The sequence below is a fragment of the Pseudopipra pipra genome, chromosome 1, assembly GCF_036250125.1.
Source record: "Pseudopipra pipra isolate bDixPip1 chromosome 1, bDixPip1.hap1, whole genome shotgun sequence".
In the NCBI taxonomy this organism is placed as follows: Eukaryota; Metazoa; Chordata; class Aves; order Passeriformes; family Pipridae; genus Pseudopipra; species Pseudopipra pipra.
In genome coordinates, this window is record NC_087549.1 from 32,958,003 (window position 1) to 32,970,770 (window position 12,768).

General features: G+C 37.2%; 1 long non-coding RNA gene across 3 annotated transcripts in view; it reads left to right on the forward strand.

Moving 5' to 3' along the window:
- LOC135416786 (uncharacterized) overlaps nt 1-12,768 on the forward strand; it is a 47,187-nt gene that overhangs the window by 16,720 nt on the left and 17,699 nt on the right. For 2 of the 3 annotated variants that reach the window (XR_010431771.1, XR_010431793.1), the window contains exons 2-3: nt 2,174-2,251; nt 8,866-8,971. This is a non-coding gene — a long non-coding RNA (uncharacterized LOC135416786). The remainder of the gene's footprint in view (nt 1-2,173; nt 2,252-8,865; nt 8,972-12,768) is intronic. The other variant, XR_010431784.1, reaches the window with a different exon arrangement.

Consider the following 12,768-nt stretch of genomic DNA (forward strand, 5'->3'; position numbering starts at 1 on the left):
TCTCCATATCAAGAGGCAACCAAGTTCACCTGTCCTTCAGAACTTCTCTGGAAAGATCACAGAATCACACAGAATCACAGAATATTCTGAGTCAGAAGGGATCCACAAGGATCATTGAGTCCAGCTCTTGAGTGAAAGGCCTGTATGGGAATCGAACCCACAACCTTGGTTATTAGCACCATGTTCTAACCAACTGAAAAAGATGTAACAGCTCGTCAGCATCTTTCCACAGATTCCAGGGACCTCTAATCTCCCTGATTTTTTGTTGTCTGCAGGTACTGCTATCCATCTTGGGGATCACTTTACTTAGTCAATTAGTTCCACTGATTGAAAGAGACTGGTGCTAGTTCTGCTCAGCACAGGATAAAGTCTCTGGCCACGCACAGCCATGTAATTTCAGTCCTTCTCAGTACTTTTCTTACATATTAAATTTTAATTACCTCAGTGTGGCAGGAGTTCAAGTCTACTAGCTTTTGGTATGCTTCTGAATGTTAATGTCCGTTTTCAGCTCTGCTGCACAGGAAAATGTCTGGTTAAAAATGCTGACAGTTTGTAGTTGTGATTTTTAATGCATCAAACACCATCAGTTTTTCTCAGCAGCTTTTTAGTTTGCTCATTCGAGCACGTTTTGTTAAGACAATTTTCAATATAAATTTTGTTGCAGTTTTTATGATAGTCACCTGAGATGAAATTTTGACAATTTAAAAATGTCAATTCTAAAAGGTACCCAGGGGTCTCATTTGCCTGCACATAAATGCTACAAATACTTTGTAAAAGCACAGAAATATTTGGAGTTGCACATGTGTCATTTATTGTGAGGCAGCAAGTAGGAGAGTGAAAAGAGGGTCACATACAGGCATGAAATCTGTCCCTGCTGCTATTTGGCCCTTAAATAAAATACATGCTGAGTTCCATAAATCACTTGCAGGATCTTTGCATAACAAGTGGTGTATGTTATGACTGAGGCCTAACACGCAAAGTGAAGTCAAAATGAGCAAGACCATGATGAAATTAACAATCAAATCTAGAGCAACCCTTTCAGAAGTGTTTCTTGTGCATTTACGTATTCTTAGTCAGATTAGCAGGTAAAGAAACACATTAATACATTTGCTTTCATGAAAGAACGGGAAGTATGTGATTTAATTTAGATCTACAAAAGCTAAGGAAATCAAAACTGAAGTCAAATGGGGAGCTCTGGCTGCAAAGCTGGAATCCAGTTAGAATCTCAACTGCCCCAAGCTGAAAGCATTTTGGCACTCAGGTGATTTTGATATATACCCTGAAAGGAAATTTTCTGCCCCAAATTATGTACAGGGCTGGATTTAAATCTATACTCAGACAGGCATCTCATAGTCATTTTTACTATTAAACCTAATATTCTGTGATCACTTTTCATTTATAAATTATTATCGGTATTCCTTGTGTTGCCTCTACCAGCTTGTTTGTTGGGGTTGGATCATGTCAATATATCTATATATATTATTTATATTTATATAAATCTTCTACTGGCATCCAAAATCCCACATAAAACTAGAGATACTTTAAGCAATTTTTCTTCCTTTTCTAGGGACCCATGACAACCTTTTGGATTTCATATCCCAACAATTATGATAACTAGTGTATCTCTGCAATCTCTCTTTATCAGGTAGATCTAATACAGAAGACATGGTCCTGTAGAAGGCTGCCAAGCATGGTTACCAAGACAAAACTTTGAACTTTCTATTGACAATAGCAGATATAAGTTTGATGTTTGCTACAACAGTGAAAGTAGGTCTATTTCTTTCTGAAAACTGATTCATAATCTCAAATATAACACTATTTTATGTTCTTCCAGTTAAAACTTTTACCACTGCTCTTACAAAACATTTCATCAGCATTCATTGGACTTTCAGTTGATGTATTTGAAATAATATTAGGGAATAAAAAGACAACAGTGAAGAAAAGTTAGCTCATTTCTAAAGGGGTGCAAACTGAAAGATGATTGTGTTTTAACCATGATACTGATTCTTAATTGTTAAATAAGGAAGCTCTGTTTTGAACTTTTCATCTAATCCCAAATGACTACAAGACTATAAATGTAAATTATTGACTACAACATACTTTAGTTCAGAAAATAATAGGTAAAAGTGAATCTTTTCCTAATAACATTTTTCCCTCTGAATTTTGTTTGAAGAATCCTACTGTTCCATGGAATCTGTAGGCAGAGATTTTAAACGTGTTGAACATGGAAAGCAGCAGAGCCAATGAGAAGGTAAGATATTAGATCAGCCTATGTTAGTGTTTGCCATGGTTCTCTCTCCTCACCTAGTTTCCTGCCCATTTTAGGTCTTAAAGTAGATGATATGGCTCATACATTAGTAGACTATCCAACTATGTGTGTGTCTATTTGTGCAGCTCCCAGTGACAAATTTCAATTAACCATGAGCTCTTTTTCTCAAAGCTCTAAGCAGTCTGAAGCACTGGTGAGAAGTGAAACACAAAGGAGCATCTGGAATTAAACTTGTAGTTGTAATGCGGATATAGACCACAGCTTTAACAACAGCATCGCTTTATGACAGAATACATTGGCAGAAACTTCAAGAAATAATGTCTACCAGAGCTCCCAATCTGTAATTGATGTGTGAATCCCTTCTGAAATAAGCATCTCCTAATTTCAGTGGTTCCTCAGAGTATTTCTACTGTGAGTGAAAGCAGAAGCAGGAAGAATCAATACCTTTCATTTCTTATTTGACTGACATTCAGAAATCAATAGAAAGTTTATCTCTAAGTCAAAAGGTAATGAACTAAAAAATGGTAGAATTATTTTTATTAATTCTGTAGAGTATATTTTAAATTATATGCATAAACAAATTAATAAAGAAAAGTTCTCAGATTCAGGGTAGCATCAGATTCCTCGATGTACAACAGTGGTTACAATAACAGTTCTGTTACCTGGTTAGTTAGTTAGTTACTTTAAACACCATACATTTATTTGTGCTTTTGGTCAAATAGTACTACTCCAGACTCTTGCTCATGGCCCAAAGGATGGCAGTTGGTTGACCTTTCATTTCCAAATAATGCCAGTGCTGGTTTCTTGGGGTTTTTTGATAGAACCAGTCTACCAATGGGGGGGATGGGAGGGGAAGGAATAATTATTAATTTTTCTAACATGCCATTTAGAAATCCATAACCTGTTGTGTTGACCAGTTCCCACAAAACAAAACAAAAGAAAACAAAAAGCATAAACCACCACAAAATGTAACTAAGGATTGATGACTTGCTACTTGTTAATTATTCCATTTGCTAATGTGGAGTTGGAGGGGGCTCTAATTTAATGGGGCAGAGCCAAAGGTTACATTAGCCTGGTGTCGGTAGACATGGTATTCGCAGATAGAGTTGCTGGGAGCAGACAGCCCTGAAAGGAGCACCTGGCCTGGACTCCCAGCAGTGCATTAGTTAGAAACAGGAGAGAGAAATAATTGCAGCACTAATGAGCCCCAGGTGAAAAGACTGTTTAGCTAGATATGGGTCTTTCTTTCTTTTTTTCTTTTCTTTTTTTTTTTTTTTGAAAATGCAAATGTTCTGATTGATGAACCAAATTGCTTGGAATTCCTAATTCATTGCAGTAAAACATAGTTTTTGTGTTCTTTTCCTTAAAATGTGGGCTGCTCACTATTAAAAACACATATAATGATTGAAGGGGAAAAAAATTTCAGACATATACTGGAAGCCACTTGGTGAGATAAAGCTCTATATCATATCCTGTGTTTGCTGAGTGTTTATGAGTCAGAGTAGTGCAATGGGATTCCCTGTGAGCTAAAAATGGCTTATTAAGCATTTACAGTACAAATTTTCATATAATTGCTTCTTCTGAGAGTTTGGATTCCTCTCTTCCTTTCAGCCAAATGGCTTTTTGCTATGTCATTAAAAACTGCTTTTCACAGTCACAAATATATGTATTAAATTACTGATGTGTTGATGTGGACAGGTTTACTGTGTCAAATTGTCAATCTCATACCCATGTTTATGTATGAGTGAGTTGCTAGCTAAAACCAATGGTTACTACCCTTTGACACCATTTCATTGTTTTATTGATGGTTAATTTTGTGTACAATTATTTTAGAACTGTTAACAATAAAGAAAGGTAGAAAATAAATATTACAGTGGAAGAGACTATAAGAATGGATTTTTACATCATCAAATAAGAATAAGGTCATATTTGTGTATCCTTATTTTTCAGTGTCATGTAGCTTTTGGCTGCTGAGAGGATCCATATTTGCTTAAATATAGGGCAGATTTCAATTTTGATAGTTGTGGTGAAGAAGTGCGTAAATCTGCATTAACACCTCCGCAGAGCCATATTAGGTCAACTCCACAGTACTGGAGCCATCCAGGTAAATCCTTGGGAGTGAGGTCAGGATCTGGTTATGAGTTTGTTTTCCAATTTCCCCGGTGTGAACGATAAAGCCAGGGCTAGAAATGGTCACTTGCTTTCTGCTTTTGCAAGAGCCTAGCTCTGAATCCTTGAAATATTTTCCTGATATTGAAATTAGAAATATTTTTCACGGTCCAGTCTTGCTGACTTACGGCTAACCATTTGCACCAGGTTAACCTGTGTTAAGAAAACCCTCTTTCATACACAGTGAAAGGATTAGACATGAAAAAAAGACTTCTCATTAACTTCTGGACCAAATTGTACTTATTTCTTCTAATTCATGCAATAATTTCACTGCCTGTATTTCAGCACAGAAAGGGAGCTTGTTTTGATGGGACATGATTAGCGGCATGGCTACAAAGAAGTTATTAGGTATGGGACCCCTGTTGTCATTGCACACTTGCTTAGTGCCATAGGGGTAGGAAGATTTATGAGGGCTGCCTAAAAGCTGGTAGATGTCAACCATTCTACAACTCAGTTCTTGGCCAATGTCTTTTTAAAGCAGCTGTGAGTAGCAGTGAAATAATCATGGCAGAGTTCACACTTGGGCAGTGACAACTCAGTGTCTGCTAACACGAGGTGTCCCAGTGATAAAATAAACCAGTTTAGCCCATCATTGCTGGTGCAAATGAGGAAATGGAAACTAAAACCCTTAAATCAGAAATTAAACCTGCGTGGGACTGGGCAGATAGAAATTAAATATTAGAGAATGGCCACAGTGAAAACTCTCCAATGTGAGATTCGGGTCTTTTGCTAACACCAGATCTAATCAATGTGAATAAGCTCAGGGAAATTCACTTTGTATTCAGTGAGGATAATCCATCATGATTTTTATAATAGACTGTATTCATTATAAATGGTATGAAAACAGACTATACCATTTTTAGATAGAAATATTAGGAAATGCACCTGCTGATAAGCCATTTCAATTTTAATATGCTAGGGAGCTTAAATGGGCAAAATCCAAATTATGAACCATCTCTATAACACACAACAACTTTCTGGTCTTCCCCACAGGAGAATACTAACCATATCAAGCTTTACTAGCTTATCTTGACTATGCTCTGCCTCAACCAAAAAGTCAGCTGCTAGACAGCTGTGAAAGATCAAGCTCATTTTTTTTCTTGACATTGAATTTGAAGGGTGAGTCCAAAGGCCTAACAGATCCATTCCATTGCCAAGGGTTTTGGTTGTTTCTTTTTTTGCCAGTTGATATAAGTACACATTGGATCTTCAGAAATTTCTCATTACCATGATGTCAGTCAGCCAAAATATAATCTGCTCAGCAGCAGAACTGTCACACACTTGCTCCATTTCTACGCCAGATGGATGGGTTCACAATAAATTCTCATCTTGGGGCCTGGACTGGAAATATCACATAAAAATTAACTTTTTAAAAGTTTCTGTTTTATGAGGTACTTCATCCTGGTGAGTTTCTAATTATCTTCCATCCAGAACAGAATTGCTTGTATTCACATTGTGTCCTTCCCCTCCCTATCCATGCAAAACAGCAGCTTGTCTTCCACTGCAAGCACTCAGCTATAAGCCTGCATTTTGTTTGCTCTCTACATTCATCTGACCATTTCAGAAACAATTTGCTTTTCCCAAGAATACTTTTCTTTACTTACATCCAGGCTTGTTCCCAACTTTTATTGTTTAAATCTTCAGCTTTAACTACATTGCAGCTGATGATTTTGACTTTCTCATAACGACTTTGGATGAAACTCCCAAAAATGAGTCATCTGAACCAGATTTGCCCTTGCTAATTTACTGGCTGCTGTACAGAGCTGGTTGACGAAATCTGATTCATATATTAATTAGAGGCAAAGTAAAAACTTAAGGATTTCTGGAAACAGGGATTTTATTTTACATCAAAGAATCTTCACACAGGTAACTAAAGTCTTATTTAGGTTAAATCAGTTCTTCTTATACCACCAATTCAAAATTCATACTGATCAGTGTACCCAGTTAAAAGTGTAATGCTCTCATTCAGTTCACTTTGATACTCCAGGGAACCAGCAGCAAACTACATGCACACGGCTGTGTCAGGGACTGCAGTGCTTAAGCAATGAGATAGGAGATAATATAAGACTAATATAATTTAAAATAAAAATGATCCTATTAGAAGAGTGATGGGATCTCAGCACCCCTGGAAATGAGGATATATATTTACATAGAGCAATGATATGGTCCTGGCTGCTATGTTATACATCTTAATTAGATTACCTATTGCAAGAAGAATATTGAAAATGTTCCGCCAAAGAATGACAAAGTGGCTGGCAAGCAGGGTAAGCGAGTTCAGGCACTGATTTACATGAGAGGTGGATTTGGAGTTTTTTAATCTTTAGCCACGTGTGTTTTTATCAATGAATCTTTCTCCAGGTATTACCCTGTATTTGTCATGGTGCTAATGAGCACTGGGGATGTGTATCACAAACACCACTCTCTTCCACATCAAGCTCTTCAGTGTTGCACTGTGGAAACATATCTCACACAACTAAAGGATACTATTTTCCTCAAAAATCCTGAAGGAAAAGTAGGCCTAGACAAAACATCTGATCTTTTTATAACTGTGGAATTTCTAGATGAGGGAAAAGAGCTTTGGCTGTGCACACAGACAAGTCCATTTATGTCTGAAACCATGTTTTCCTCAGAATGAAATTAATTAGGCTTCAAGCTTTTGTTTAATGCCTACATGAACGTTTCAAATATAAATATTTTCAATTAAAATCTTTTATTTAAAATCTCAAATGTAACTGATACTTAAGAAAGCAGTTGGACAAACTTGCACATAAATAAATTAAGATCACAAAATCAGAAAGGAAGCAGAAAAAATATCATTTTAAGATATAATTTCTCAAACAAAAAACCTGACCTTACACATACTTATTTTAACTTAGCAGTTAAAATGAGCAGTTAACTGAACAGTTAAAACCACTGTAATACAGCCTTCTTCACAAAGAAAAAACAATCATAGGGACTTCACAGATGAGTACTTAACAGTCCTTGTCTCGGAGACATGTACGCAGAAAAACTTTGATATCTGCCATGCACACAAGTGTCATTATTTTTCTCCTCAACAATAGTTCACCTAATCAGGAGCAAGCTGAACAATCTTTTTTTCAAGTTGCTGTAAATAGAGGGGTCAGGGAGAAGGGCATAATTTTCCTTAAGCGCCTCCCTCCCTCCTTAACCTTGCCCCAGGCTGTTGGGAGGTTTACAGGAGTTCTGGTTCTCCTCACACTCGACACAAGGAGTCGGATGCTCCCATTGCACATCTTATTATTACTCAGACTTGATTTTGCTGCAGCCGCACAGTTAAAATCAAGGAGATAAGATGGAAAATAATTGAGAGTACGACAGCTGCAGCCTCTGACAGGGTACTCAAATTTCTGGTAAGTCCGTCCCAGAGAAGACATTTTCCAGTCACTTGAAGATAACTACTACAAATGTGACGCTACCAATTTCTCCACTTGGAAGTCAATTTTTAACCTTTTGCTTAAAAGAGTTCTTCACAGTTAGAGTCTTGGTCTGATGAAGCGGACAGGAAAGGTGGACCAGTCTGCGAGAAAACAGCATGTGAGCTCTGGGAGTTAATTTAAGGACATACATTCCAGGGAATGGCTTTAGGTAGAGTCCCAGCCCAAACGGAGAAACCATCAGAGTGTGGGAAAGGAGAATGCTTTCTTCTAAAGCTGACAAGTCCAATTTTTATACCTAAAGATGAGTTTATTTTTTTGCCATGAACTGAATTGTGCTGGCTCTTTTTAATCTATCTGCAACAGAACTTGAGGGACTTTTTACTGAAATAGCAGTCATTTGCCTTTGCTGTGAGAAAGTGAGAGGAACTGGCAAATGAGGGAGGAGGTCTTGTATTTTCAAGCTTTAACTTTGATTTAACAGTGCAGGATGAACTCTGCACCTTCAAGTTTGGCCTTCATGAACGGAGTCAATAAACTTCTCCTACACTACTTTTACTCTCATTCCTTTAGCACTAGTAAGAGAATTAATAGTTCTAAACTCTAAAGTGAATGTTTGGCTCCTGTAAACACTCTTTTTAAAGGACATGATGTTAGTCATGCTGTGTTGCACTCCAATGATTTCACAGTAAATATCCTTGGAGGCCAGTCTGAGAAACATTTGCCCATTGTGTAAGTCAGGAATTTGAGCCGTTTACCAACTTTTGCTTCTACACAGTTATTCTGTGATAAGGAAAAACTTAGAGATATAGTAGGAGAGACTATTCTGCTAGTCAGCTCAAAATGTAAAACTCTCTATTTTAAAGGGGTTTTGTACTGACACTCTGCTCTAAAAACTTATTCTACTCAGAAAATTCTCATCACAATAAATATAGTAAAGCGTATCCCGAAGGGCTGAACTTATATACAAATATAGACATAAAAATTAAATCAATGTGGAAATCCTGACATCTGCTTATTTATTTTAACCAGATTGATATAAGAAATTATCACTGTGACAGAGAAGGTAATCTTACTATGAAAAAAAGCAAAACTTCAAAAATATATTTAGAAGCTGTTTAGACTTCATTTCCAACAGGTATGAACTAATCTTGTGAAAATATACTGACCCTGCTTACGCCTTATATCTCAGAAGGAAGACTATTAACTTATCTGAACTTCTTTGCACCGTGGGTCATCATTCAAAGTAGTAATTTAATTCTGGCTTTATTGGTTAATTTTATTATTACTTTTAGGAAAAAGATGAGCTTGGTTTGGCTCAAAAAATTACCCTGAAATTTTATCTGGTTCTAATTTCGATTGTTAAATGTTGTAAAGTAAATATATTTTTATCGCTACATTTGGCAGTGCAAAGAATTACCAGATAAAGCTGAAAGGAATCAGAGTAAAGAGATCAGTTTGGAATGTAGCAGCTTAGTCTTAAGAGTATTTATATGGACTGAATGTTTAATGATACATTTTATGGTTAGTCAGTTGTAGTATGGGCAGTGCAGTGAAAACCTTTTCTGATAGCTGATAGTAGTCTATGCATAGGGTGATTCAACAAACAAATTCAAACGGTTTTGTTCTTATTGGTTTTTTTGTTAAGAGCATGGGAAGTGGTGAACCCTTTTGATTCCAACAAATGCAGTGGGCCTCTACCAAACCTGTAACATCCATGACCTGGGTCTTGCTAGAATGTTTTTTAAATAAATGCGCACTGCTAAAAGTCAAATGCCTAATAAAACGAAAACTTCTCAGCCACATAAAGGCCATTTCTAAAGTGAAGTACCAAGACAAAGCTCACAATTTCTTGGCCTTGGTTTGTCAATCCCATGCCAACTACCTATTCAGCAGCTGTCCTAGCTCTCTAGGAGATATGCAGAATACTTGCATGGAACAGGTAGATAGTTCAGAAATCTTAGCTATTTTTCCCCAGTTTTTCACTGTAAGGTTTATGGATAAACACAATGGGAATATGAAGCATACAAAGTAACAGTTTACCTTGATGGTCAGCCACAGACTTCAGAATCTTCTGGAAGACAGTGAGGCAGTGCTAAAGATCAGCCTGCCTTGGCAGCAAATCAGTGCATTTTTGCAAAATTAATAAAGACATCTGAAACTTTTTTCAGCATTTCTTTTCCTTCCCCCACCCTGAAATAATATCACTTAATTCTTTGCATCTAACAGACAGTGCTGGTTTACTTATGCACATAATTCAAAAGATCGGTGAAAAAAATATCCTGTATACTACCTAGAATGATCACAAAACAAATCTAAGCCACATAATAGACAAGGAGTTGTAAGGAATGTAGCTGTGCGACCTCTGGAGCTCTTTTTAGAGAAGACCTGCTATGTTCACTGAGCTTTCGTCTGACCGTGTCCAGGGTCTGCTTGAGGGCAAGTTACAGCAGTGAGGCTTCACTAGTGGTGTTCAGATGTTAGCACAGAATTTCTGTATCTGATGCTGGAGTTTTATTAAATTTAACATTCATATAATCTTGTTCAGCTGGTACCACCCTTTCCATGGCATGAGTTTACAATGCAATTCACTAGGGAAAAAATAGCTAAGAACAAAACTTCTCAATTTACCTTAATACAAATTTTGTCATTCAAAAATGACCAGTGCCCTTCCAAACCTGTCACTCACCAAACCTAAGAACCACGGGTGTGCATGCAACTCTCCTCCAGGAAAAGGAGAAGAAAAGAAGTAAAGTGTCTGCAAAAGGAAAGGCAAGGGGAAGGAAAAAAAAAAAGGCATTGTTTTAATTTTTTAAAGTGTTTAGACTGAAAGACTGACCTGCATTTGTGTGATATTCTACCTTCTGGGATATTGGTTCCCTGATCTCTCAGGCTGGGGATTTGCTGGAATGCTCCATAGCTCCTATGCAGCTTGCAGACCACCTCACCTTGAGGCTCTTTCCAGTGCATGAGTCAGCCCCTGGCTTTTATGAAACCAGATTCCTCTGAGACTGGAAGGGCTCCCTGATTCTCCACACTGGGGATACATATTTGAATGTCTGCATGCCCAGCAGTCTCCCAGTTATCTGTGGGCAAAGGAATTTGACTTCCAATTAGCTGAATAGAAGTGAATGACAGCTTCAAGCATGGAGCTCCATAAACTTGGAGCTACAAGAGGAGAATGTATTGTTATCTACAGTAAATCAAAGTACACCTGCAAATATCTGTGCTCATTAGTATTTATATTGTGGGGAAAGAAGTACAGCTCCTCCTCAGAAATTTCTAAACAGAAACCAAAAGCAGTGTTTACCAGTCTCCTGTTCAGGAACCATTCATCACCCATGCAGTATCAGATATGTGACAGGCAAGATGATTGGAAATGTGTTCTTTTAGAGACAACAGACTCACATGTGCGAACTAGCAAGCAAGCAAAAGAAATGGAGATAAATGAATTGTGTTATTTAGTCTGATTTTTTGAAACTTTTGTAAAGGCTTAAAGAATTTTTTATCTGTTCAGTTCAAGAAAACTATACACTAATCTAATTAAGGAAATGGTAAGCAGTCCAGAAGGAGATTCAAACCCTGATTCTGCTTAAAGTCTGAGTAAGTGACTTAGATCTGCATGCGCAGTAAAGGCATAATTTAGGTATATCTGCATATGTAGATTGTCTGAATGGAGTTCTTAAGCGCTGATGTAGTGTCAAGTTCTAAAAATCATAGACTGTTTGTGTTAATATGTTTTAATATTTAAGTCTACGTGCATTTGATGCTGCAGATTGAGAAGCAAGATATGGGTAAGGTCCCTTCTGCCAGAAACAGAAAACAATGTATGTGGCATTATAAAAACAGAATGAGGAAGTACAATGGCTGGGCAATAGCCTTAGAAATCAAAGGTAGATTAAGTATTAACTGAACCATGTCCTTTTATTTATTCAGTTCAAATGATTCAGTCAGTCCTGTGTAAGGCTGAGAAGACTTGATCTTTGTCCTGAAGACCTTGCCGTGTAACCAAATGGACCAAGGGAAGCATAAAGGCATATCTTTCAGAGTAAAAATAATCCTAGCAGGTTTTAAACTCCTTTGGCTTCTTTTTTTATTATTATTTTCCCAGAACACTGGTCTGGTGTTTGGGGGCTAGAAACAACTTTCTGAAGGGAAACAACTTTCTGAAGGAAAACAACTTCAAGGAAGTTCCTTCTTGACCGGTGCTATCATGTCAAGAAAAAGGAAAGAAAATAAAAGAGAAAAACTTCTATTATGTTTGGGCAGTAGCCCAGGAATATGTGGAGGAGGACTCTCATCCCAGAATACACTTCAGGCACAGCCCCTAAATCTCAGTAAATTGTATCTGGGTTCTTATTTTTCTCAGTTGTAAAATAGGCTTAATTTTAAGGCATGACAAAAGCTCGTTCATCATCTGCCAAAAAGCACTTAGTTATTGCATGGCAATAAGAGGGTATGTGCAGAGTTATTGGGATGGATGATTTTATTAGTGTGCATTTTTGGCATTTTGTACAGACATAAAGCTTCAGCAGAAGCTGGAGCAAGCAATTCTTTCCCATTTAATCAAGAGAATGGCTATGGTTCATTCCCAGGGTCCTGAGGATCACACATCAGAGGATCCTCTGTAAAGGATACCACCATTCTCCAGACTCTTCTTCTCAGTACAGATCTTCGGTTTAACTTCTCTTCAACACCTACTGTAACAGCACTTTTCTTAGAGACAAGTCTTGAGGGAAAACATGTGCGTGAGATGATGATTTCCCATATATATATGTGGGAGAAATTCTGATTCATATATTGCTTTGTATTTTCATTTATTAGGTAGAAAAAAATTCTTTGAATTGGTGACTTCATTTCAACAAAGTTCAGCACAGTGGAAGTATTTAATGTAATATTTTATATGCAAATCTTTTTCAGACCATCTCCTTTTGT